This window comes from Phasianus colchicus, chromosome 10 (assembly GCF_987193195.1).
Source record: "Phasianus colchicus chromosome 10, bPhaCol1.hap1.1, whole genome shotgun sequence".
Classification (NCBI taxonomy): Eukaryota; Metazoa; Chordata; class Aves; order Galliformes; family Phasianidae; genus Phasianus; species Phasianus colchicus.
Window position 1 is genome coordinate 7,357,186 of NC_143445.1, and position 27,675 is coordinate 7,384,860.

Here is a 27,675-nt window from a genome sequence, read left to right on the forward strand (position 1 = left end):
GCCCTGGGCTGTAGACATCATCACAAGCCATGCCGAGTTGCACATGCATGTGTACATTGTTAGCATGTTTTGTAACTGTGACCAATGAAGTGTTCATGAGCATTTTCCCCTATAAATATGCATCTGCAATAGCAATTCACACATCATTACAGGCTGCAAGTTCATTTAGCGCTGGCAACCTGCGGTTACTTAACAATCTGGCACTCCAACAAGAATGCCTCATCTTTGTAAACAGGCTTTTATCGTCAAGATACTGAAGTCATCTAACATCCAATAACATTAGTGTTATTAACTGCCACATTACATAATGCTTGTACAAAAGAACAGCTTTCAGCACAAGGCAGTTACTTGCCAAATGACAGTAATCATTTTCTGAAATAAATTTTTAAAACTAGAGCAACCCACAACGTTTGCAGTTTTCATTAATCTATAAAGTACATTTTTATCTTACTTTATAAAATGACAATTGTCTGGGGGGAAAAAAGCAATACTAAAGCTGGTTGGAAAATGAGATTTTTGTGAGAACCACTGTCACAAAAACTTAAGAATTTTTAGGACTTTTTTTTTTTTATGCCTACCTGAACCACCAAGTTATCTTATACTTTGGTATTTCTGGCCATAAAAGATCAACAAACATTAACATTGTTCCTGTTCCCAAATGTATACCCCTTCACCAGAGAAATCAGGTGCAGCAACACTGCCTCAAGAACAAAGGAAGGAAAGAACCTCTGCAAAAGCCTGCTGCACAGAGCTGTGGAAACTGAGGAGATGCCTCAGTCTCATGAGCATGATGCCTCTGTCTGGCTCCTAACTTAGGCATAATGGTTTCTGTTTACTACGTACTTGGTGAATACTGACCAACACCCCCTCTTCTGTCCTCTCATCCACCAGGAATTCCATCAATCAGGCCCCAGCTCTGAACCACTCCGTCTCCATCTCAGCCTCTGCAAGCTCCATTACTACCTGATGCCTGCCTGTGCTGCTGGGTGGCCCTCAGCCCGAACAGGGCACCAAGTCCTCTGTGCTTCAGACCACAGCACTCCTTTTTAATCTTTTTCTTAATTTTTTCCTCTAATTCCAGATACTAAAACACCTGTGAAAGGGTAACGTGACCCAAGTATTTCCATTAGGGTGAATTAGGGTATATAGGAATTTGTAATTACCCTTGAAATATCACATACAATAAACATACGGATATAAGTAAGGTAGTAGTTTGCCTTCCAACCATTCTGTCACAGCTTAATTATTGTTTTAATTTTACACAGTACAGGCCAAATTCTTTCTCCGACATAATACGATACATAAATACACCCCCTCTGACATATTTATGACTTCCCTGATGCAACTGATGGAAAATTTGACTTGTGTTCTTTAAATGGCACATTCTAGAGAAAGGAAATTGCAAATAATATTTTAAAGAACACAGGCTATGACTGGTCATAAAAAATGCTAATAAATCTCCTAACAGTAATGAAAATTCAGTGAAAGCATAACAGGATAAAAGAAATTACTTATCTATCTTTGCCATGGATGTCTGTGAACTCTGCAGTCTAACCCAGCAAGCCACACAAACAGAATACCTCAAAACACCACATTTTAGTCACAGCTCTGGAGATCCAGGGGAACAATACTTCCAAGAAGCCTGCAAGGGCACACCAAGCACACGGTCACACTTGCCCCAGACACATCTGCCCAAAGCAGCAGGCTCTTGGGGCAGAACACATCCTGCAGCCCCAACACCATCCCCTTGCTGCCCTGCAGGGCTTTCATGCACAGCTGCAAGCCATCCCTCTCCCTTCTGCAAAAGGTGGCAGATGGGGAGGTTTTGTTATCAGCTGACAGGCAGCATCTCCAACAATTGTCTTCCAGGACAAATAAAACCTTCTGTAGCATTGCATCAGCACCTTGCTTTTAGCAGACTGGACAAAAAAAAGAAAAAAAAAAAAAAGAAAAAAAAGGGAAAACTATAAATATAATGTCAGCACCTCTCCCCCTGTAGCTGAGCTAACACATGTTCCTCCAAAAATCTGGCACTTGAAATTAAATATTTTAAAGAGGAAAGGAAGGTAAAGAAGTTTGAAGAGAGAAACGGCTCCATGTTGAACTTCTGCCCCCATTACTTGCATGTCATGTGCTGGGCCAGGGGAGTCATTTTATGCATACCTTCAGCTTCTAAGTGTAAAACAGTCACACGCTGCTTAAAGCTTCAGTCAGGCAACCTTTTGCAGAATTAACCTCAAAGAGCAGCAACGAACAAGCAGATATTCTGCAGTATCATTTGTTTTCAGCTTATACTCTCCAGCTGTACTTTCTTGAGAGGAGAGGAGAGCAGAACGAAAAATCCCCCCAAATTTCCAAAAGCTAGCAGCCTCTTGTTAGAAGGCTGATAAAGAATGGGTCATTTGACTGTAAGTACATGCTTTCTTGTGATCTCTTCTTCACGTTTCACTGCTTGCAATCTGCTATGAGGAAGACAAGAGAGGACAAGTCATCAGAAAGTACCAGAGCACATGCCCAAATCCAGTGAATTCAATGCAAGCTTTGCAATTATTCCTAAAGGTTTCAATTTAGTAAGCCTAAGCATAGGCCACAAGCACACTGCTTACAGGAGTGTTTTTCCCTAGAAAAGTAATTTGCCTGTTCACAGTTGTAGAAAGGCTATATATAGATAACCATATCCAAATATTTTAACAACCCTCTTTAGAAAGCTCAAACATTCTCCACAAATACTGACGTAGTGTTGGTCCATGCAAGTGGTAGCGGAGACTGATAACACCATATGTTTTACTAATGAAAAGATGCTGATAAACAGTGGGTAAATGCCTCATCCAGAGATTTCCCAGAAAGTCTAAGTCCTGAGGTGAGCCTTATGGAGCTGAGATGGTCTTATAGCGAACCTGTCCATCACCCGCACAGAATTAAATAACTAGCGCTGGTTCTCTCTTTCATTCTCCCCTTTCCTTACCCTAAAAGAAAGAAAAACAAATGTCTTGGCACAGGGGTGTTCTGGGAGGGAGTGAAAAAAACTAGACAACAAACCAAGATGAAGCTGTATACTGTGTGACAACCCAAGAGGTTTCCTACCCAGTCTGTAAATTAAAAAAATGATTGCTCATACAGAACAATGCCCACAGGTCTAGGACAAATCAACACAACAGATCCTGCAGATGTAACAAGAGAGTTGCAAGATGATTTGTCGTTTAACAGCAGTAATTGTCAGAGTTAGTAGCAGTAGCTTCAACACCACAAGGCTACCTCTCAAAAACTCAGCAATCTCACTCACAACTTGATGCAACACCTATAAAGACTGGCAGCATTGGTCTATCCGAGGGCAAACGTTACCTTAAGCTCTTATAGAAGCAGACATTCATGGAGTAAGCTGCTGTATCATCAACTGAATTTTTAATATTAATACAGTGCTTCAAAAGCAAATGTTTAATCATGCCCCAAGGACCCTTTTACCTCATCATCATGACTTCAGCGAGCATCTGTCTGAACAGTATTTCAACACAGTTCTTACCATCCAGGTGGGTTCACGGTCCACCTTAATAAAGGCAATAGGTGAACTGAAGCATACTTACAACACAGGGCAATATAAAGTCTGGCTCACAGCCCAAATCTGGGATACATCTACAAATAAATGCACTGACAACACATGTGGGACCTTTCCAGAACACCTTCATTTTCTGAATTAGGAAAGGTAATTCAAATGCACATGTGCTTTATAATAATTCCATTTACAGTAATAAAAATTACAGGTACGATCCACCTCACAGATTACTAGCACTGCTCTGTTTCTCAGAAGCTGCAAAATGGATCCAGATAATGACAAATTTTACCAGCAAATGAAAGCAGCAAAGCTTGGTAGTACACTGCTTTTGTATGCTCTGAGAGGGAGAGAGGGAAAACCACAGCCACTTCTCTTCTGAAAGAGGAAGCATACGTATGATTTCATTTCCTGTTAGTATCAGGAAAACACAAATAGGAAGGATGGAAAGATTTGCTTTCTGAACTTTGTTTGCTCTTCTCCTACCCTCTAATACTTCCACAAAACAACTCCCCACTTTGTTTTGAACACTGGATGAAGGTAAATTGAGACAGTTATTTCAGTGATGATCCAACTGCTTTGTAGTAGAAAAGACACCAAACATACTGTTTTAAACCACCAAAAACAAACAAACAAACAAAAAGTGCTTGTACAAGAGATAAGCCTAAACTACAAGAATGGATTCCTTATGTCCTCCCAGTTTAGCTTTCTCAAGCTTAACATGTTGGGAATGAGAATCTGGCACAGATTAATGCACACTTTACAGATTCTACTCTCAGCACATTTATCACTATTAAATTCAGTTTGAGCATGCCAGGCCATAAAGATGGAACTTAAAACGTATCAAGGTGTGAGAAGATTAAAGCTTGGATGAGAATTTCACTGAGTTGTTCAGGGAGTTATGGATAGATTTATAGGCAAAGTAGTAACTGAGAAAGTTGAAGGAAAGTTCAGGTTTCAAGGATGAACCACTGCAGACAGCTCCTGTAACAGGTAGTCACGCAGTGCAGACAATATGCAACATGACAACTGAAATATGCTGAATATTTCTTCCAGTTTTTCTCTCCATGAAACATGCTTCACAAACGGGCACGTGCTTCATAAACACATAAAACACCCGTGCACAAGGACCTGCCTACAACAACTTCTATGGTTGTGAACAAGTTTTTATTGTTCTGGGGGAAGAAATTCAGACTGTTTTTACGCAAATCTTTGCCCATCCCTCGATTCACTAGCACATTTCCTGTCCTAACAGTATAACAGCAGATTCGAATATTCTAATGTTCAAAATCCTACATTTTCACTCTTGTTCTTAAGCACTCTTTTTTTTTTGGGTTAATCTCCTGAAGGACACTTTTTGACACAGGGAGCAAAAATGTGTGGATGAGAGAATGGCATACAAAAAGACAAAGCATCACAAATATGTGCTGACCCCATCTGACTGTGACTTCTCTGTCTGCCCTTCTCCCAGTGGCCTACTCTATCTACCTGTTACATTTTTTGTGACCTACTTGTTGTGTGGGACGATGCACTAAGCCGTCATCTTGCACTCTGGAGCCTCACAGGAATTTCTAAATGCTATCACACTAAACCAATACATGTTCATTCAAGATTTCCAAGGCTTATATATTCTCAGCTGGAACCTACCACAGTAGTTCTCTATATGAGTTTTTCATGTTATACTAGATAATAAAGTTACTTACTTTAGCTGGCAATGAAATGGAATTAAAGCATCTTCTGTATCCCACTGTTGCTTTCTTCATAGTTTTGCCATAATTAACAGAAGTGATGACTGGTGACAGAACTGATGACTATCCTGCTTAAATTTATAAAAATTGTGTCGAGCTGTTCAGAGACAGTGAATATTTTACTACACTCCTTGTATCACTGCTACATGACACTTTCTCAATTGCTTCAATTTAACTTACCCAGAGGCTCCAACATATGCAGATTTCCTCAAACCAAGCAAAAAGACTTGTGTAGTGCATCATTTAAATTTTAATGCAATTGTATACACACTAATGAGCTCTGTGGGAGATCTGCAAACAATAGACCTGATTTGGCACTTTGTTACTCTACTTCTCATATTAATAGAGTTACATTGGAATAAATCTGGAGCAATGAAATTGCAAATTAGGCTCAATTCATTAATTTGATCCTGTTATTTCATTACTATTTATATTTACATTTCTTGAAAGGGACTTTTTTTTCCTTAAGTAACATAATCTCTACTGGCACCAAATGGGTACTAGAAATGATCAGAATGATTTTCATACTGAACATATGATTTGTTGTTGTTCCTTTCATGCAAACACAGCTGATGCTCTCTGAAGACATTTCTAAAGCACTCAGATACCCCAAGTTGAACACAGAAGACTGTCTTTACTCACCATTGTTCAGCTCTTCTTATCACAAGCTCCTGTAACCATGTTTCAACCTTGGCAAAGCTCTACCTGAACTTTCACACTGCTGTGCTGCTGCCTACAACTGGCACTCCTGTATTGAAAATGGTCATTTTGTGAGAAAAAAAGCAAGGAAGGCTGATTTCCTTATTATGTATTCCTACAGCTGCTCTAGGTTATGTGTTATCACACTGAGCCTTTAAAGCACCAATGCAGTTTGCTGAAGTAAAAGGGATGTGTAAGGGGGATATCACAGAATCACAAAATACTCCTGAGTTGGAAAGGCCCCACAGGGGGTAGCAGGTCCAACGCCTGGCTCCAGGACCACCCGAAACCAAGTCCTATGTCTGAGAACAGTGTCCAAACGCCCCTTGAACTCCTTGCCCACCATCCTCCAGTGCAGAACCTCTCCCTGACCCCACCTGGCCCTCCCCAGCACATTTCCATGCCGTTCCCTCGGGCCCTGTGCTGTCACACAGGGCAGAGCTCAGCACTGCCTATATGCTCTCGGTGAGAAGCCACAGTTGCCATGAGGGCTTCCCTCAGCTCTTCTGCCCTGGGCCTAACTACCAAGGGAACTCAACCACTCCTCGTACTTCTTGCCATCCAGACCGTTCCCCATCTTTGCGGCCCTCCTTTGGATGTTCTGTTTTATGTCTCTATATCGTGGCACCCAAAATGGCACACAGTACTCGAGGTTGAGCAGATCACCTGGTAAGAATGATTTACTACTCATGTGACTTCTGGTACTCCTGAGCACGTCAAGGGATTCAGCATGAGGACAAATATTAAATCTCAAGAAAAATCTCTTGATTTTCACATGGGATGTGAACCAGATAACCAGAATTTTGCTTGCAGCTTTCCCATACTTGATCCTTCTGCAGCCTCTGAATGAAGAAGCCCTCTCTGAGCTGCCTCCGCCGGCCTAAGTGGCTGAAGAGAAGATGCAGCTGTGGCTGGAAGCTGCTGCTGTTCTACATACATCCATCACTCTATTCCTCACAGCACAAAGCTTAGTGCAATTTGAGAACTAGGCTGGCAGCAGCATACCAGCCACAGCCACTTCTCTGTCTTCTAGGTCATCAGGTCCAGCTAACACAGTTTCTTTGGACCTCTCAGATGGCACATAAGGATTCATCCCCTGAAAGTGCTAGCTTGCTGTTCCAGAGAATGAAGACACACAGAGAAGGAAAGCAAAAAGAGACCAGATCCTTTTGTCTGGGTCCTCTCCTCCATCACACTTCCCAGCTTCATGGTTGATCCTTTTGTCCTCATGCTATCCACCCATGGTTTTATGGCCACCATCTGCACAAGACATAACTGATGTCAAACAAGATGAGGAGAAAACTAGTATGTCTCACATACCAAGCAGTGTGGCTACACTCTGGAAGGAACTATGAAACACTGCAAAGGGTTTGCATGTATTGCTTCTTACTGATTCACTGTCAAACAAGCTTCATCAGTAAATATCCCTTCCAGCCCCTTCCCCATCCTGAGCCACCATCTTGCTGATGGCGCTGCAAAGGCGAATATCGTTTGGCCTGCAGAGAAGCAATTGTGAACAAAGATCTATCTAGATGTTCAGCTCCCAAGTCAATCTGTAAGGCTGGCAATTAAGAAAAGCACTGCACCTGGGGACAAAGTAAAGCTGAACAATTCACTCATCTCTTCACGTACTTGTGTACCTTTCCTTTCTGTAGGAAAGGGAATCCCATCATCCCACTAACACTGCCAATTTCAAACATAAACACAGAAGGGAAGGAATAGAGTATGCACTAAAATTCTTTCAAAATTTTCTACATGTTTACATTTTCAAAGCTTCCTGAAGAAATTTAGGTAGTAACCTGAGGCATTCAGCTTACTACTCTATGTGTGTGGATATATATACATATATATATTTGTATTTATACATATGACACATAAAGGAGGGATGAACACCAGTGAAAAAATCTGAACCACCCTCTCCTTCTTCCAACATAAAAATAAGTATGTAAGTGCTGGAATTAAGCTGGAACTGGGCAAATGCTATCATTAACACACAGCAAAAATATTTCTCATATTCTACAATTTGAGCAGTTGTGTACTAATTTCTTAGTTCAAAAATATCAGCTGAATTCAATGTGATATTAGCTACCAGAGGATATATTTTCTTATCTGGGAAATGGTAAATGTGAAGGCTACAGTTTTCAAGTTGATTTATACTAGCCAATACTTAGATTCTTCAATAAATGACTTGAATCATCACAGTCCTAAGCAGGGAGGAGAGCTTAGTAAAGACAATAATACCATTTCCAGACCAAAAGAAGGGATGGCTTCTTTTTTTGTCATCTTTTTCTTTGCTATTTTATTAACAGTGTGGGATATGAAAATTTCAAAAATAAAAATTAACACAATTTAACAGGAAGATATCATATATGTGTGTGTGTGTTTGTTTTTCATTAGTGAAATGTCAGTTTGCTGCTGAATTACCATTACATTCTAACAGAATATGGACATAGATTCCCTTACTATCAGCCTCACATTCTGAACACTATTTTTTATCAGTTTATGCAAGTTAAAAAAGGCGAGACACGAATGTCAGCCCAATTTTACACTCGTGGTATGTATAAACATATATATGTATTTTTTAATAATAATAACTCTACCATGACTGCTTTCTTTTCAACTACATTTTCAGCCCTAATAAACCATTTAAGTATATCTTATCATCTGTCTTCTCGCCTTCCTTCTGTGCTCTAATTCTCAGAGCAAGCAGTGTTATGCAGCAAACTCAGGTTTAACAACGAAAGACTCTTCTAACCATGGGTGCATAAACATCAACATAGTGGTTTATTTGGCTTTTTTTGTTCTAAAACTTAGGTGAAATGGTCCAGCAGATGAAATGCTAAGCTATCAAAACAAATCCTTCAGCTCAGTATTTAATCCAGAGTACAAAACCCCAAAATATTAAAAACAGATTCAGAATTACACACAGCCCAAAAGAATGCTTCCCACTAAATTCCTTCTCCTTTGTGTCAACTCAGCTTTTTTCACTCCATCAGTATTCTCAGGAAAGCCAGAGGGAATTTTGCCAGGGTAAATACTGCTAAATAGCATCCCTTATCCACGGATATGTGGCCTTTTCTCCCCTTGCCAAGTCTTTTTTAATGTCAATCAGCCTGTAAAATTAAGTGCATATATTTTTTTTCTACCTAATTACTCACAATTTTGAGAAAAACACTAATCCCTCAGGTTAGGAATATGCCTATGTCATTGTGATTTCTCAGATATTTCTACACTAATTAAGTCAATCATGCACACAGTGACTGAGTAAAAATTTGGAAATGTGACATTTCCAGAGTCACTCTTTTCATGGGTGAAAACAGCCACCTAGACCAGACTTCGTAGGAAGCGTTCAATTTAAGATGTTCTCTAAACCCATCTCAGTAGTGAGTTACCTATTTTGGCTGTGCTTTTACTCTCTTTTCTGGGAGCAGAAGTCGAGGCCTTGTGCTTGTTTTCAGGTTTTTTAACTGGACTCAAAACCCACAAGCCCAAAGAAGCCCATAGTCAAACACTAAGGGTAAGAAAATTTAGGAGCTCCGGGTAACATTACCCACTCATGCTCATCTCCGAAACTGTTGATAATTTTTGCATCTCCTTGTCCTTTCCATGTTTATCAGAAAAGCTAATTTAAAAAGCAAAATTAATGAGCAAGGGTAGATGTTTCCTTTTTCAGCTGCAACAATATCAAAGCATAGATGTGAAGATTCCAGCCACTGCAGCAATGAGAAGCAGACTGACTGAATCCTTCCAAAGCATCTTCCAACTCAAGAGTTAACAAGGAGGGCAAGGCACTGACCACTCTGCCTGCTTGCCAGGAACTCAGAAGTTGGCCTGTGCACATGCTGCTCAGTACAACCATGCCACTAGCAATGGAGCAGGCACTTGTCACCTGTACCTCATGGTTTCCTCTGCAGAAATACCCAGGGCTGCAGGCAGGCTGTGCTCATCCCTGCCTGGGAAGACTGGGAGGTCTGGACTGTGGAGGCTGAGCACAATGCTGCTAGTCCACAAAAGACAAAAGCTGCTCAGGGCTGGTAAGCACTGCATCAAAAACCTGAGAAAAATATCAGCAAGGGAAAAAGTAAAAGCTTCTTCCCTCTCCCCATGCTTCATTATCAATGTGAACTACACACATCTTCTCAGCTATTTGTAATTTAAATTCATAAGTTGATACAACGCACGTAATACTTCAAATGAAATATTTTTTTTAAATAACATATGCTTTAATTTTATTTACAGAAACATAATCAGAATTCTGGGTTTGTGTATTCAGGGCCCTGGTACTGACTGAAATATGCACAGTCTCTAAGATAATTTCCCAGCTTAGTAAAATCAGGCAATGCTTTCGTATTATGTCCTGTATTGATGTACTTTCCCAAGACAAAAGCAGACTATACATTATTCATCACCGCTTCACTTGTTTGGTAACATCAATTAAAATTGGGCTTCCAGGGCATTATTGCCTTTAAAAGATCAAAGCCACGTGATAGCTGTTCAGGACTGGGCACCTCTCCTCCCCATACAGCCCTGAACAGAAGCTGCATACGTCAGCAAAAGCAAACTTCATAGACTAAATGTGTATCACTACTTGAAAATCTCAGCACAACCTGAAGACATTCCCCAATAAAAACATTCATCTGGTTGCTTCTTAGATGCATGATATCTTCAAAAAGAGCTGGTTGTGTATAATATTCCTTATTTCATCAAATTCACACTTGGGGTGATCCATGTGGACTTAGCAATTACTACTGACAGTAAAGGTCACACAATTTTGCCTGTTCCAAAACTGTCTGTTCCTCTTCTGTGCTCCGTAGTCACAGCAGGACCAAATCCTTGCTTTCAAATATGTAGAGCTAAATTAATTTTATGTGTATTTTTCCTCGGGGATCTTGTCCAGCTTTGATGAAAGATTCAGTTTAGTCCATTCAAACAAGTGTATCTTACAAAAATCACTTTAGCGTTGAGGCTAAGCACTGAGCATTGAGCATAAGAGTATGAGAATGAAACCTTTTGGGAAGCGCTATATGGCAACACACAGGTTATAGAAAAACATTTTCAAGGAGCTATGCAATGAGAACGTTCCCAAGTAATAATGCATTGGCTAAAGCCCTGTCACAAATATAGGAAGTTCAAAAGGCTGAGCTGTCTGCTAGTCATGAAACACGAACAGAGAACAGTCCAAAGCTGTCTTCACATACAATTGCCATCCTCCGGTGAATACCATATCCTTCTTAAAAACTTGCTCTGAAAATCTGCTTCTGCACACATTTCCTTTCTAAAAACCATCCAACTAATTTTTTATCTTGCTTTAAAACTTGCTTCTCATTAAAACACAGATCAGTGTGTGTCAGGTCTCGTTGTGACACATCCCTTCCCCAAGCTACTATGCCTAAACCACTGCTCTGACCACAGAAATTGTGACTGAGCCTATGGCTCAGGGTCCCTCCTAAAACAAAGGGGGAAGGTGAGGGACAGCACAGTTTATCAGCTGTAACAAAACCTTTACAGAAAAAGGACCTTCGAGTGAGCCTCCCATGCACTTCTATCTTCAGTCAAATCGAAAAGCACAGTGACTTCTGGAGGCAGACAGCTCCCAGCAGACCTGCCCTTCAGTGCTGTTCTTCCAAGCAGCTGCTGCTGCCTTGGTTCCTGAGCAGCCCCTTCACAGTTTAAGTTCTTGTTTTTTACATTAGTTATCCTAGACAAAGTGAAGTTTCAGAGAAAATGAAGGCAAACATCATCACATAGAAAGTCACAAAAGGACAATCTCATATTTATTTTGAGTTGAAAGGGAACCATACCTGCCATGCTTTTCATTTTCCACTTTTTTCTAGGTATCTACGTTGTGCAAAATGGCACATCAGGCACACAGCAGTTGTAATTTAGCCCTTACAACAAGGGCTTCAAACACACTGCTGCTCTACAGCTAGATCTGCTGCCACACAGATCAAACCTGCAATAAATTTATAGCCCACCACTAAAAACTTTAGCACGGATGTGCCAAGTAATTATATTTGTTTGCACACAGTAATGTAGGGACCACAAAGAAGGGAATCTGAAGGAATGGCACAGAACACGAGAAGTAAGCAAACCAGAAGTTCTCAGATTCCTGTGACTCTTTGTGGAACTGCTGGAATACACCCCTTGCTCTGCACAAGTCATGCTGCAGGCACAACGCAGTGCATAGAATTCCTCCAGCAGGGTCTCAGTGAAGCTCTGTCTGCCACAGCATTAAAACAGGTCTGTGGGAAACTCTGCTCAAGAGAAGGTAACACCTATGATGTTGGAAATTCAGTATTTTTGGAAAATTTAACAACTATGATGTCATCTCTGCATCTACTATTTGCTGAAATATAATTATCACTTTGGAAACCAAAAATGCGTCTGGAAAGAGCAAAATAGCACTGTTCATGTAATGCCAAAATACTTTCAATCCTATGCGAGTCTCCCATTTTTGCTTTCAGAAACAAGAAGGTGGTTTCTAGTTCCACCTTTATGACTTCACTCTGTCCAGCAGAAAAAGGCAGTTCATTGCCCTCTGCAGTGCAGGAGCCGTGGTCAGCAGCAGCACCAGCCGCCTTTGTTTGCCGCTGTGGCTCCGTTCCAAACATGGCCAGCCAAGTCCAGCATGTTAAGAGCACATGCCACATTTTTCACAGGGACGTGGTCTGTGATGCAAATGAGGCTGCTCTCTAAGCCTGCCTTCAGAAAGCACTCTCAGGAACCCAGACCGGCCACTTCCTCCTCGAAATCTCTCATTCCCAAAAGGAAAGGGAGCAAAAAAATCCAAACAACTTAGCTTCCCTAGTAAAAAGATTCTGCCAAGAAATTTTAAGTGTTCCCATCCAAACTCTCCTCCTTTTTCTTAAACTCTCCATTATAAATCACTCTAGGGAAATAGCACATGCTCTGAACACTTAAGATATGTTCCTAAGTGGTAAGCCATCAAACTTTACTAGTGTCTTCAAAATAAAATGGTGTCAGTTATCTTCAGAAGCAAACTATATATTGCTTTTTCTGTATTGTTACATGGATTAAAGGCTATTGTAAGAGGAAGCTGAATTAGCTTATCTTTTGGAAAACTGCTGTGTCTGAAACAGAATAAATATCACAAGGAATGAACCAAAACATGGGGAATGGATCAAAATACTGTGAAAGGAACAGTTTAAGTACGGTTGTGAGGCTGCATTGCCAGTGGAAGTTCCTGCAGAGGTTGAGCTCAGACAACGTTCAGTCAGTACAGCAGCCTGGGAGCAGAGTGCACAACCACATGGCTGAGAACCAAAGCCAGCAGCACCAGGCACCATCCAGACATTGCCAGTCAAGTGGCAATTTCAGATATGTATACAGGCTGGGAAAAAAACTCATTGAGAACAATGGCAGGGAGAGGGAGCCTGGAGGCACAGGCACGGCTGGTGGAGGCCCACGAGGAGAGGAAGCGCCCCACGTGCCTCGGCCCGCCGGACAAGCCGACCTGCGTTGTCCCTGCAGGCCCACCTTCTGCGGGAGCTGCAGTGAGTACTGGGCTGCCGACGGGGCCGACTGCCCGAGCTCATCTGCCCGAGCTCATCGGCACGACGCTCATCAGCATGCTCGTGAGCATCCCGCCACGGCCCCCAGCAAACACCACCTCCCACTGGGGGAAGGGAAGGGAAGGGAAGGGAAGGGAAGGGAAGGGAAGGGAAGGGAAGGGAAGGGAAGGGAAGGGAAGGGAAGGGAAGGGAAGGGAAGGGAAGGGAAGGGAAGGGAAGGGAAGGGAAGGGAAGGGAAGGGAAGGGAAGGGAAGGGAAGGGAAGGGAAGGGAAGGGAAGGGAAGGGAAGGGAAGGGAAGGGAAGGGAAGGGAAGGGAAGGGAAGGGAAGGGAAGGGAAGGGAAGGGAAGGGAAGGGAAGGGAAGGGAAGGGAAGGGAAGGGAAGGGAAGGGAAGGGAAGGAGCCCAGCACCACTCCTGCAGCATCACACCACAACGCGCACGGCGCACATGCTTGCGCTGCACTTTAGACCCGACCTGGCCCTCAGCAGACTCTGCTCTGGAATTCCAAGGAGCTTGATATCAGCTTTGCTACATCTTAAGTGTTTCCTAAGAGAACTTTGTAAGGCCTAGAAACTGAAGTGATTTTATTTTGGTTTTCTAAATGCAGGCTTCAGCTGCTGAAGGAGCACAACTCCAGCTCACAAGGCTGAACTAGTTTCAGTGTTTGCCTGGCCACTGTCCATGCTGGAAATAAAGGGAAAGTGCTGGACATGAGATGCAGCAGAACTGGCAGAGCCCTGCCGAAGACAGCAGTATAGCTTTGAATAACTGAGAGAACCCTGTGTGGATGAAAGGCCACAAATACGTATTACCATGATAACCAATACGAAGCAAGTCCAGAGCCTTCTCCTAAATACAGCACCTTCACTGAGGAATGCAAAGAGCTGGGCTGCTCTGCCAGTGGTAACTCACCTGAGGCAGCTCCACCCCAGAAAGAACTGGAATTTATTTGCCTTTGGCAGTGGCAACCTGTCTGGTACAGGAAGGTCAAAGCAAGCCTGCTCCATTCAGAAGGGCTCCGCATGGCTCCTTTTGCTGATAAATTACAACAGTGAAGGATGGAGAGTTGACAGCACAAAAGCTGCACTGATCTCTTATAACCTCCTGTTTGGTTTTGGCGTTAACACAATTTTTACTTCAGAAAGCCATTTTTTAAGGAACGAGATTTTGTACTTTGAATTTCAGGGGGATTTTTGCAGAAAATTCAATAGGAATATATAGTGTAACAGATAATGGGAGTAGAAAGTATAGCCAGGAGCAGATCTTCGCAAGCAACATTTGAAAATGCATCATCATTATCTGTCTTCCTTGCTGGGAAAAATTCATTTCCTTTCCAAAGCACATACACTGAAAGTCCAATATCTGAAGACTTTTGGGTTTTCCTATTGCTGTTACCAAGAAAGGAAAGCAAAAAGCAAGTCATTAAAAGGAGGTGACCTTTCTGCCAGACTGGTTTCCATTACAGCAGCTTTCACACAGTGTGAAAACTCTCTGAAGGTATTAACAGGGTGAGCATTTGCAGAGCCTTCAATGTGAAGTGAAGTTTGTGCAGTTATAAAACAGCACTGGGGAAAGAAAGTCTGAAAGGAAGCCAGTTGTGCCAGTCAGGAGGAGCAGGGAGGGAGGCACTTGGTGCCTTAAGACCGCATGCTTGTTTCTTTCTTTTCACAGATAATAATGAGTGAATGGCTCTTTATTTCTCAAGAATACACAGAGATATGCTACAACATCGAAGCTGGACAAATAACATCTGATTCCCTCTCGAAGAGCTGTGGAGTTAAGGATGAGGCTGCTCCTACAGGCGGCAGACAACACACACTGCTGTGACAGAAGTGAGATGAGTGCAGTGACCGCACTGCCAGACCACCTTGCTCTGTGCCTGATGACTGAGGCACTGGGGGCTCACCCTGCCTGCCCGCTGCCTACAAGCTGGATTCTCGGCAACTTCCTCTTACCCAAAATCAAGTTCCATCTTTATTACGTTCTATCACTGCTCATGAACACTCAGTTAGTATTTTACCTTCCAAGGAGCCAGTGGCAATCACAGTCTAAATTATTTATCAACAACACTCCACTGATCTGTCAGCGTCTCTGTCTTTGAACCACAATCACTAGGAGATTAAAAAAAAAAAAACTTTTCCCAAAGTGGGTAAAAAGGACTCACCTACATGTCCACAGTTGCTGCAAATATGCCCAGAAGTGAGATTACTCACATGCCAGCACCAAGAGCCATCCTGAGTACTGCTGGCAAAATTCATAGTGTTGTTAGTAGCAAAAATGCCTGCCAAATTAATTGTATATGATGAATACTCTTCTTAGTTTCATTTATCATGACAGGTTGGAAAGAACTGCAGTGGCTCTTCATGCAGACAAGAACAGTGTCAGAGCTCCAGCGAGGACGTGCCAGCCTAATTCCACCACTGAACTTCTCACTCTCAAGGAGCAAATCTGGATGTCAGTCACTCCACTTAGTCATACTTAAGTGCCTGACAAAAATCTCTTCCTGCAGCAGCTTTCAGCACATTTGAATAAAACTGACTGTGAAATACACTCAGAAAACAACAGATGGCTTATTCTTAACATGGGCAGCAAAACGTGTCAAGGGGACAGACCGAGATTTGTATCTTTCTGCAACAAATTAATGAGCACGTGTCAAAAGCAAATGCTCTATCACACCTTCTTCTTCTTCAGTTTGTAACAAAAATTAACAAAAATCACCCTTCAATTTCTCAGATTTGGTGTAAAATGAAATCCCTAATTGAGTTTCCTATCACAGAATTTTTTAATTGTAGTATATGGTAAATGAACGGATTACATTTGTGCATTTCTAGTGTTTCTAACATTCTTATGCAGTAATTCAATTTCTAAGCCTGATTTCAGATTGACTGAAATAAGAGATTAGAAGAACTTGCACTTACAGAACTTATTACAATGAAAGCAGCAGTGGGGAGAAAACGGGACAGATCAAAATCAAAGGCTGTAACACCCAGCATATAAAGTAACTGCTTAGGAAACCATACCACTTCAGAATAAAGGTGGCTTTGGAAGAATATCAGAAATGAGCTGAGGAATAACATCTTAAGCCAGAGTATAGAATTCTTGGAAAGGAGGGGGGAGCAGGTACACAGAAGCTGCTTGGAGAAGAGGAAAAAAGACTCAATTGCTGAGTTTAGTATCCTGCTACTGTAAGTAATGCAATATAGCCATTCCATTAATCAACTGGCCTTTTCTTAGAGCAGCTTAAGATTTGTCCCACCTACAGAAAAGACTTACTCTGCATTTCTGGAGTACGCTTCTGTTTGAGTTCTCTTCACACACTTACACCATTTTTGCCTGTTTTCCGAGGTTGCAAAATGATGCTGTCGTGTACCAAACAACACCATCAGCAATGCACAGAAGAGGCTGCATTTACAGACTGCAGCTGGCATAGTGAGAAAATGGCATGGCACTGCCCAGATGGAGGAAGGCCACTATTAGGACTTTTTCTAAATCTTTTGTGCAGCAAAAGAGAAAGATAAGAAAGCCCCTGCCCTTTATAGGCACTCACAAGCACATGTGCAGATGCTCAGAGTCAACAGTAGTGGCTGAAGGAACTGGTAATTACAGTGGTTCAGAAATGATTTGATTTCAAGTTGATGACATGCTTATAACTATTAGCTTCTTCCATTACCAGATGGGATGTATAATGTGAAAAATAAATGACAAAACACTTCCCAGGGTTGCTTATTTGTAGCTGCAGGCATCTAGCAAGTTGTGAATGAACACTGATGTAAAAGAGCATCTCTAGCTGGGACCACAGTAATTAGTCTTTACAAAATTCATTGGAACACAGTCAGGAAGAAGAACAAGAATCATAAGTAATTTATGTAGAAGAATTTTAAACAATTGTTAAAACTATGAAAAATGTAAACCAGACATATAGCATATAGCATGCAGAACTTGTGGATTTAGCTTATATAACAATACCACTTTTCTTGGGGAAAAAAATTAAAAGTCAATTAGAATAGGCATAGGAAACACTGGATAATTTTGTCAGCCTAAATGACTGCTTCTGCCATCACCAAATGTTTTTCTCTAATGCTTTTCCTGCAGTACAAAATAATGTAAGTGGCTTTCCGTCCTGATTTCATCTATGGCAATGCTTTAACAAAGTGAGCCTGATATACAAGAAATAAACTGGCTCTGGACTACTAAATTAGTCGGTGCCATACAATTTATTGCACTTTACATACCTGTAGCACAATAGTGATGATTACTACAAGGTGAGTAAATTACAACCAACCCACAACACCACATTTAGAATCCAACACATGAGGTGAGAACAGTTTTGTCAGCACAGCATCCCCAGTGTCAACTCATTCCACTCAATGCTCTAATAGAAACCAGTGTGTGCTCCTGATGTTATGTGGTCTTTCTGCATGGAATAAAGTCCTTAACTACCTCTCAACTTGAGAGCAAATAGCGAAGAGAATGATTTGATCTGGATATAACTCAAGTGGCAGCAGAAGGGAAGGCAATAGCAATGCAAGTAGAACAATTTATTCACAAGAGAGCTATTAAGACAGACTGGATACAACAGAAAGGTCCTGACTATAATAGTGTGGAATTCTTAGTTTTATTGCCTAAGCTTCTATTGTAACAACGTGATGAAGCCAAAGCTACACTGCTCCATACAAGCAGTGAATCCAGCCCTCCATCTCCTCCCTACCAATAATAGCAATAACAATAAATTGGTGCAACAGACTATATAACGAATAAAAACTACGATCTAGCCCTGAGCTGTTAGCATGTTATGGCAATAAATCTCACCTATTCTCAACTATTTTAGAACTATATGTAAATGTCACTAGATACCACAAAAGAATTTTAATGTTCTCTATTCTCCAGTCCAGCTACAGCTTGTCATGATGAATCAAAAATCATTTTGTTAGGGTTCAGTTATTCTTTATGGGTGTCTGCAAATCAAGTTAACTAGTTGAAAAATTGTTGAGTATCATGCTTTGAAAAAAAGCACAACATGTCATGACCTGGTTCTACCTCCTGCTATCCAGATAGGCTTAGGCTTACTCAGCTATCACCACATACTTCATAGCCTGCCAACCAAAGTATTTCCTTTTAAAATAAACATCTGAATTACAGATTATAAAGAGCAGTCTGTTTTAGCAGGTGCACTGTCAATCCCTGCCATTCTCAAATTTTTGCCTTACCTACTCAAAGTCAAGAGAATATCTTGCTAAAATCAACAGAGCGCACCAAAATTCTCTCCACAGCTGTGCAGGATAAAGTGCAGAAGAACAGATTTAAGCTTTAATTAAAACATTCAAAAGGATATTCCATCAGGATAAACAAAGACGAGACTCTGTTCCCTAGTGATCCTAGGAAGGTACATCTGTGTTTCTGACCCACTCAGAAATGATACTGAAGATACAACACACATTTACTTTGTTTAGCCTCAGAAGGGGCATAGAAAGACACAAAAGGAAAAAGCACTGCAAACGGCAACTCCCTTCCTAAGCTAGGGAATATGGGGTGTGAGGGTGGAAGGCACACAGCAGCCTTTTGTCTAAAGACAAAATTACCTGAATATTAGTGCGCTATCTACGTCTATGGCAAAAGAGAGTCATTTGGTAAGTCTGGGAAGACAAAACATTGATTTGAACAGTCAATCTCCTTTACTCACACAGTGTAATTGTCTCCTAAATTCAACAGTATATGTAGACTTGTGGTTAACTATTTCTCTTCAAACAGCATGGCAGATAAATAATAATAGAAGCAGGAAAAAAAACCCTTTAAATTCAGAAGACATAACTGGTATCTTACTAAAGCTAGCAAGGCCATGCATTATTCATGCACAGAGCATGGGAGTACGCTATCAGCTCACAGCGCTATGGGGAGCTCTGCATCTGAGGCTCTCGTCATTTGTAGCCATTAAAAGTCTGCCTGCACTATTTTATCTGAAAGCAGTGACAGGTTAACTGCTGCATTTCTTACACAGCCACAAGCAGGCAAACGGATGGCTTCCATTCTCACAGGCACTGTGGGAGCTCCTGCTGTATCAGCACACAGTACTGGAGAGTTCTCCCTATGAAGTGTAGAAATATTTAAATCTAATGATGTTCCTGAATGGAAGAAAGAATCCCCGTATTACTGTAAGGTACCTATGGATATTACACTGCGTATTTTCATTGACCCCAATGAAACCTTTACCATTTAATGTTGACTGAAGACACAATCTTTTAAATTAATAAAAACACAGAAAATAGCTACTTTGTCATAAAAGTAGCACCTTTCGATTAAATTATTTACATCTACTAAGAAGGCTAGGCCAATCTGATACTATATATTTGCAACCCTCATTCTAAGAATACGTGTCTTTATAGTATTCTACAGCATAATCATGGAAACCATGACAGCACTACTTCTAGCCCACATGTGTTAAATAAGTGAGCTCATTTTGTAGAAACTTTCACACTCATGCCTGAAATCTGTCTGTTACAGCATAGTATTTACTTTTCACCTGGGTTGTAAACCACAAAGCCAAATCTTGCAGACAAAACTTACATTCACCAAAATCTGAACTGAAAACTGCACAATATTAAGCAATGCTGTTCATAGTGAAGACATTGCTGGTGAAGGAGGGCAGGAGAAGCTAAAAGAATGTTTTCATATTTGTCAACAGGATCTCCTCAAGGGCCTTCCCCTAACATAGGCTTTATGAGCTTTCTACCTTTAATTTCTACTCTCCCATTAATCTTTTACATATATTTATATGTGTTGTTGCAACGTGCACTGGTTAAAAAATGGAACGTGAACAATGACTCCAGCAAAACGTTTTTGTGTTAAGCAACCACATCTCCCAGGCTGTATCTCTAGATCTGATGAACTATTGATCCTTTTTCTCCTTCTTCCACTCTACAAATCTAATGAACTATTGATTCTCTCCTCCTTCACTCATTTTCAGCTTTGGCTACGCATCCCCCTCTCCGCTACTTCCTAAATCTCCTTTTCTCTATAGCCTTAGGCAGGGCACAAGCTCATCCTTTGTCCCCATTTCAGCCATGCCCTTTGTATCTGAACCGCTGCACATCTGTCCCATGGCAGTTTTCAGACAGCAGAACTCTAACTAAAAATACAGGATCAGAAGCTGTGCTGTACTCCATAGGGAGAGAGCACTGCAAAGGATCTGGTTCTCCCTTCCAGCATCCATTGTCCTACTATTTGCTGATGTCACATCCTGCCCTCCCTGAGGCCGGACCCTGCAGCCAGGAGCCCTCTGCATCCATGCAACATGGTTGACCAGAAAAAGACCTTCCCTACTTTCTAAAGAGGTGTGCATAACCCAGTGAAAAACCTGATCCAAGTCCTTGGTTGTTTTGTTAGTCAACATTACTATTTGCTGTGCTCTGCAAGCAAACTCTATTGATTTCTCTCATTCCTTATAATCAAAAGCTATGAACACAATTCTTTTCAAACAGATGGGAAAAAAACCTAATGCTTCTCTGAGACTGTGCAAATCTCTTTGCCAGTTCATTTTTCTACAGCTCCTTCCTTATCACAAAGGCCCACAGGCCATGCATTTCCACCAGCTTCAGCCCCAGCTGCCCGCACAGCATTCCCAAGAAAATGCCATGCAGCCAGTGACCACTGTCAGCTGAGGCATGGCTTTAGCCTCCAGAACCTCCTACCCAAACTACCAAGATGTGTAGTTTCACTGTTCAACAAGAGATCTGTCCGTACTTTCCCTCACCAAAGCCTTTCCTTTTCTGAAGGTACATTTCTGCAGACAGTGCCAGGTCCCCCCACAGCAAAGCAACGAGCATGGGGGAAGCCAGCAACACTAGCAGTGGAGGCAGATCTGATGTAATTAAAGTTTAACTATAATATTAAAGCGTAGAGTTTGTTCTCAGGAACAGTTTTTCTATTATGCTGTAAATGTACAGAAAAGCTGCACTTACTACCTGCCATACATCATTTCAGCTAAATTTCCCCCCACATATCTCCTTTGCTGGCCCTCAGACTGATGAATTACTGCTTCATTTCAGCAGCACAGACCTTCCAGATCCCCTGTTCACTTCTCTGTGCAACCCTTCACAAATTCCTGCCCTCCTCTCTGGAGCATACAGACGTTAAGTCCCACCACAAAACTCTTCTTTAAGCTTATTAGGTAGTGCAAACCTCAGTCCAGCACCATGCTAGCAATATCTTATGTCATATTCACCATATACCATCTGAAGTCAAGCAATTCATTGCATACACATATCATTCTGCAGATCTGAAATAATTTGGAGTAAATCATTTATCTCTCATGTGTTATTTGACTTATGAAAATAAGAGTTTAAATGTGAAACAAAAAAGTTGCTGATGTTGGTAGCACTTACAAAAGCATTATTTTCCTAATTGGATTCTAGTTTTTGAAAAATTACTTGTTCCTTAATACTTGGAGACTAAGGATCAGTTACGAAAGAACATTACTCAACATATTCAACAATATATCTATAATATATCCAACAAGAACATATTCAACAGGAACAAGTGCCAGATCCTGCACTTTGGCCACAACAATCCCATACAATAGTACAGGCTCGGATCACAGCAGCTGGAAGACTGTGCAGATGGAAAGGATCTGGGGGTGCTGGTTGATACAAGGCTGAACATGAGCCAGCAGTGTGCCCAGGTGGCCAAGAAGGCCAATGGCATCCTGGCTTTTATCAGAAATAGCACTGCCAGCAGGATCAGGAAGGTGATCATCCCCCTGTACTCAGCCCTGGTGAGGCTGCACCTTGAGTACTGTGTTCAATTTTGGATCCCTCACTGCAAGAAAGACATTGAGGCCCTGGAGCGTGTCCAGAGGCCAACAAGCTGGTGAGAGCTGGTGAGAGGTCTTATGAGGAGTGAATGAGGGAACCGTGATTTTTCAGTCTGGAGGAGGCTCAGGGGAGACCATACAGCCCTGGACAACTACCTGAGAGGAGGCTGTGGCTGGGTGAGGGGTTGGACTCTTCTCCTGTATATCTAACAATAGGAATGGCTTCAAGCTGCACAATAGAAAGTTCAGGTTGGATAATAAGAACAACTTCTTCACCAAAAGAGTGGTCAGGAACTGGAATGGGCTGCCTAGGGAGGTTGTTGAGTCACTATTCCTGAAGGTGCTCACTTAGAAAGTACTTAGGAAGATGGTTTAGTGGGCAACATGCCTAGTAGGTGGACAGTTGGACTAGATGACCTTAAAAGTCTTTTCCAACCTTAATGATTCTATGATTACTGAGTAATATCTAATGCACAAATACTGGCAACTTACTTTGAAAAATATATCTATTTTTAAAAAGACTGAAAATAGTAACTAGCTTCCCAGCAGCAGCTTTCACCCCCAAAATAATCACAATCATAAAAACAGAAATGTAAACACCAGTCATTTGCTTATTGCAGAATGCTTGTAAAGGGCTTTTAGTTTGTGTTTTGTCTGGGAGTGCATCACTGATTCCATTCTTAATTCAGAGGGCCAATATGGCAGTCCTCCCACAAGTACTGCTGGTAGAAATCCTGGAAGTCAACTTCAGCAGGGAGCATGCTGCCATCACACGATAAATAATGTGTGTTAGCATGGTCTCACAGAGGAGGTTGTAGAGCCAAAGAAGAAGGGAAAATTAGCCGCTGCTGGCATCTTTACCTTAGGATAAAATTTAATATTACATTGTGTATCAGGCAGTACACCCTCATCTTTTCTGTAAGAAATGCAGAAATACAAGCACTTCACCATCTCTTCCTGCTTAAATCTGATTTTTATCTCTTGTCCATTTTCATTCATCTCAACTGATGCAGCATTAAAGGAGTAGAAAAGCAGCAAAGTGCATTCTAAACGAAGTGGCAACGTTCATGACTAGGTTATCTTCCAGTGCTATTTGGGGAAAAGATTTACTAGACCACAATGTTCTTCAATTTATCCACAGAAAAAGAAAAAAATAGCATTTGCGCTATCGAAGTATAAGGTTGTGTGAAAACACAATAAAGTACTCAGCATGTGTCTAAGAAAGAAGTCTATACAAACGAACAAACAAAAGGACAAATCACAGTCCTAAAATAACTCCCAGGAAGCTTAACCATATTAAGATTTCATCCAGGCATTTTTCAGATAAAACCCAACAAAACCTGCTCTGTTAGAAACACCAATTTCAAAACTAAACAGGCAAAATCCTTCCTCAGTTTGCTCGAATAGGTGCTCTCAGCAACTCAGTAAACATTTGGGGAAAAATCTTCCCAAGCCTTTACTCTAAAGCAAGCGCTCCCCAAATACCACAGGAAATCTCAAAGGCTTGTTTTGTCAGAACAGACTAGAACAAGATAAGATCAGATAAAGGAATTTGGTTCATTGATAAAACAGAGCTTACACTAGAAAAGTCTTGTAAAGAACCTTCCTTCCCTTCTGCTAGGCCTGGCAGTGTAGGGTCTTTCTTTCTGGCTTGCTTTGAGCTGATCAACTCAGGCATCCTCAAGGTTGGGACACGTTCCACCCAGCATGCCCATGGAGAAGCTGTTTCTTCCATCCCTTCCATGATAAAGTCCTTGGCCATTGTCAGCTTCCCGCTCCTCCCAACAGCCACCCAAAGCCTCTGACCTCAGGCTCCCTTCTGGCTTTGTGCCTGTCCCTAAAACCCTTCCAGGCACGCAGGGCTGCTTTGTAGGAAGGAAGGCTCACTTCTTTCCTCTCCAGGTCACACATGACAGCAGGGTGCAGCCCCAACCCTAAATCAAACAGTCCTCACACGGGCTGCCCAGTCACTCAAAAAAAAGGGAGCGCCATTCCAACTTCTGTAGAACTTGCTCAGCCTTCATCATAAAAACACTATCTCCTTGTCTTTGTTAAACACACTTAGATGCAGAAATTCCACTGACCTCTAAACCACTTAACTGAAGTACAGAAAGTTTCAACACGCATGCAGAAAAAGAACTGTGTAAGTGAGCACAGGACTAGGGGACTGGGTGAGCAGGTGGGCACAGAACCACTGAGGGAGGATGGGACAGCAGCGTGAGCAGCAGAAGGGCCGTGTGGCAGGCCAAGAACACAGGTCCCACCATCTCCATCAGGACAGCACTTGCTTGTGTACACACCTTCCACTGTGAGACTGGAGGAAACAAAATAAAACAAAAGTCATCTAGCAAAACAAAAAAGCAGGTACCATCAAGCTGTGAGTCCCCCCTGCAATAAACAGGCTGAGGCACAAACACGCACAGGCTTCTAATGGTTTCCTTTTGTGCCTTGTTTACTGATGACTGCAGATGCCCAGCTCTTCTGCCTAAGCAAAATGAATTCATCCAACTGCAAAGCACAGTTATAGGACACATTAATATCACTCATGTATAAATATTAATAACAAGCAATAACCTTGACATTGAGAGGTTGTGTCTCCAGACTAACTCCCCTCTTCCAGTTCTGTGTAAGCTGTAATAGCTCACATTACTATAAATCATCAACTCCACGTATTCTTTCCCACCGAGAATAGCATCTGACTTATTCTTGCAAATTCATGAGTACTTCAGACCTATTACTACTAAATAATTTAATCAGTCAATGTCTCCAAACCTGGCTGTAGGAGCAGCTGGATAACTGAATGCAAAAGCCAGTACCTGAATCAGAAGCTACCAGAGATTAAAAACTGAAAGAGTTTCACTGCATCACCCATATTTCTGTAGCTTGACCACACCCCGACTCCAACTCATGGAGGAGATCTCAATAACACGGGCAGCTCCAGAGAACTGTTTTGTTTTGAAAAAATTGTTCATTTTTTCTTTCCCAGGCAATGTATCACTGCATCAACAGCATCAACCAAAGCTGACAGCAATAGTGATTACCTACTACCCAAAACTAACTTTCACGCAGCCTCCTCCTCTTCCAAAATACTCACTGCAACAAAAGCCTCGTTGTCGTGGCTCCAGCCCAAAGGGAGCAGATGCTCACCAGATGCTGCCAGACTGGGAAGTGAGGCAGAAAACAGTGCCACAGCTGCTAGGAACACACAGGGCTCGATCTGCTGCTATTGAAGTCAGCAGAAGAACTCCAGTGAATTTCATGACAACAGACACTGATAAAGGTTTATCCCTCTGCAGGAACAGACCCAGAATATCCTAAAAAAAAAAAAAAAAAAAAAAGCTGTTTGAAAAGTGGTCTCATATTTCTATTGCTTCTCAGGCTCAGCAGATGCATTCAGCATCTTAACTTGCCCTGTCCAACAAGGAATGTCCTGTTGCACCACACTGAAGGTCAGATGTACTGGGCACTATGAGACGTACAGATCACTCCCAAATGACTTAGTTTAATTTCACAGATGGTTTTCAAAGTCCTATACCTTTGTCTGTATATCAATCCCATAAGCATGTACCAGTTTTGAACAAAACTCAAACAGTTACACAGTCAGTAGAACTGGTTTACTCCCTTATTCTCATTTTAAAAAATAAATAAATTTAGTAAGCTAAAAGCATGCATTAGGTTTCTGCTACTTTCCACAGCATCGCTACTCCTTCAGAAGGGCTTTCACAAATAACCATTTCTTCAGACAAAGAAAATACTTTGTTTTTCTATACAATAAAACAACAGGATCCTTCCTATAGATTCAGACTAGAAGTACCCTACTTTCTGTACTATTAATCTCATTTTCTCCTGATGTAATCTGAGCACTGCCAACCATTATTCATTCAGCCACTTTCCAAAGCTTATTGTTACAATCACTGTTTGGGCCTGATGATACTGTAATAGAACACTTCATCTTGAAAAACTGACAAATAGTACATCCCAGGTAACAGAAACACTGTGGTTCACCAAAATGTCCCAGAGGAGGAGTAATAGAAAACCTCCACATAAGGATTTCCATCCAACTTACATTGAAGAAATCATATATTTATCTCTACTAGTATTTAGATGCCTCCTGCTTATGCTTCAAAGTAATAACTGATGTCAGTTGAAAGAATCCCCATGGGAAACAGTCTTCGCCTCAAGACACATTAGAGGCTGTTTCAGGGCCTGCAGCATTTTGCACTGTTACAGAGCAGCTCATCCTCTGGGCCAGATTTTGGCTCGCATCTCAGAAAAAGAGGAGCTATCTCAGTTGGCTTCAATGACATGTTCCAGTGGGAAAGGAAATCATTCAGTGTGGAAGAGTCACAACATTCATTTTCAAAGCCCAGTCCCACAGCACTCCTGTGCTCTGCTCCAGCTACAGGAAGCAGCCCAAGGACCAACCATGCTGCCTTCACAAACCATATCTTAGTGCCACCTCTACACAAAAAGAATTGAAGAATTCGTATTTTAAAAAGAAAAAAAGCTGGAGTATGGATAAGACCTTGGTCATCTGAAGGGTTAGCTGTGTGTGCAGCCCGTCATCACGTAACAGCACTTGTTTGCCATGTCTTTTCTCCCTCTCAGCTTTCCAAGAAACACTGTGATAAAACTAGATAAGCAAAATGATTTCCAATACATGAGAGGAATACCCTGACTGATTTGAAACAAAAGAAACAAAATATAAACAACAACAAAAACACCCAAACAAATAAACAAAATCCAAAAAGCCAGACAGCCACCCAGAAAAAAACCTTTTAAATAGATCTTGGTTACACACACATCCCAAAACAAACAAGAGAGAAGCAGAGATAGTAGAAAGAGAAGAGGAAGGAAAAAAAGCATTTTTTACCTATTTCATATGGCTACAGCTTTGTGATCTTTAGATACCTAAGAAAGCTACAAACCTCTTCCTAATGACTACTTCCTTGGGAGCTGCACTAGGAATGGGGAGAGCTTCCAAGAATGAAGTATTCTGTGGGCTCCTCCTGGATCAGCCCAACTACTACATCTTCTGAAAGTCCTGATATTGGGAGGTCATGTATAGACATCTATACGCACATACATGCACATTTGAAACACGTGGAATCTTCTTCAACAGGCATACAAAAAAGGTAGTGATCAACTATGAAGAGGCATCCCCTGATTTTTCTGCTTATAAGAAAATAAACATGTGACTATATATGCCATGCATGTCATTTTACACCTCTGCACAGGCAGAAGAATAGAAGACAGAGACCATGTTTCCTGTGGTATAAAGATAGCATCCTATAAGTAAAGCTGTCCAAGTAAAGGTGGCCAAGTGGTGGAGTTAAGGTGGC

At 41.5% G+C, this 27,675-nt stretch overlaps 1 protein-coding gene across 4 annotated transcripts in view; it reads right to left on the minus strand.

The window, feature by feature from the left end:
• The window catches only part of SPSB4 (splA/ryanodine receptor domain and SOCS box containing 4), an 86,509-nt gene that overhangs the window by 5,423 nt on the left and 53,411 nt on the right, over positions 1-27,675 (minus strand). The window contains exons 3-4 of one of the 4 annotated variants that reach the window (XR_016469583.1): positions 25,428-25,647; positions 22,873-24,647 (exon numbers count right to left, since the gene is read on the minus strand). The exons of 1 other annotated variant lie outside the window; for it this stretch is intronic. The gene's annotated coding sequence lies outside the window, so the exon portion shown is untranslated. Of the gene's footprint in view, positions 1-5,250; positions 6,044-22,872; positions 24,648-25,427; positions 25,648-27,675 lie in introns of those variants that run through there. 2 more of the 4 variants (XR_016469582.1, XR_016469581.1) reach the window with 2 other exon arrangements.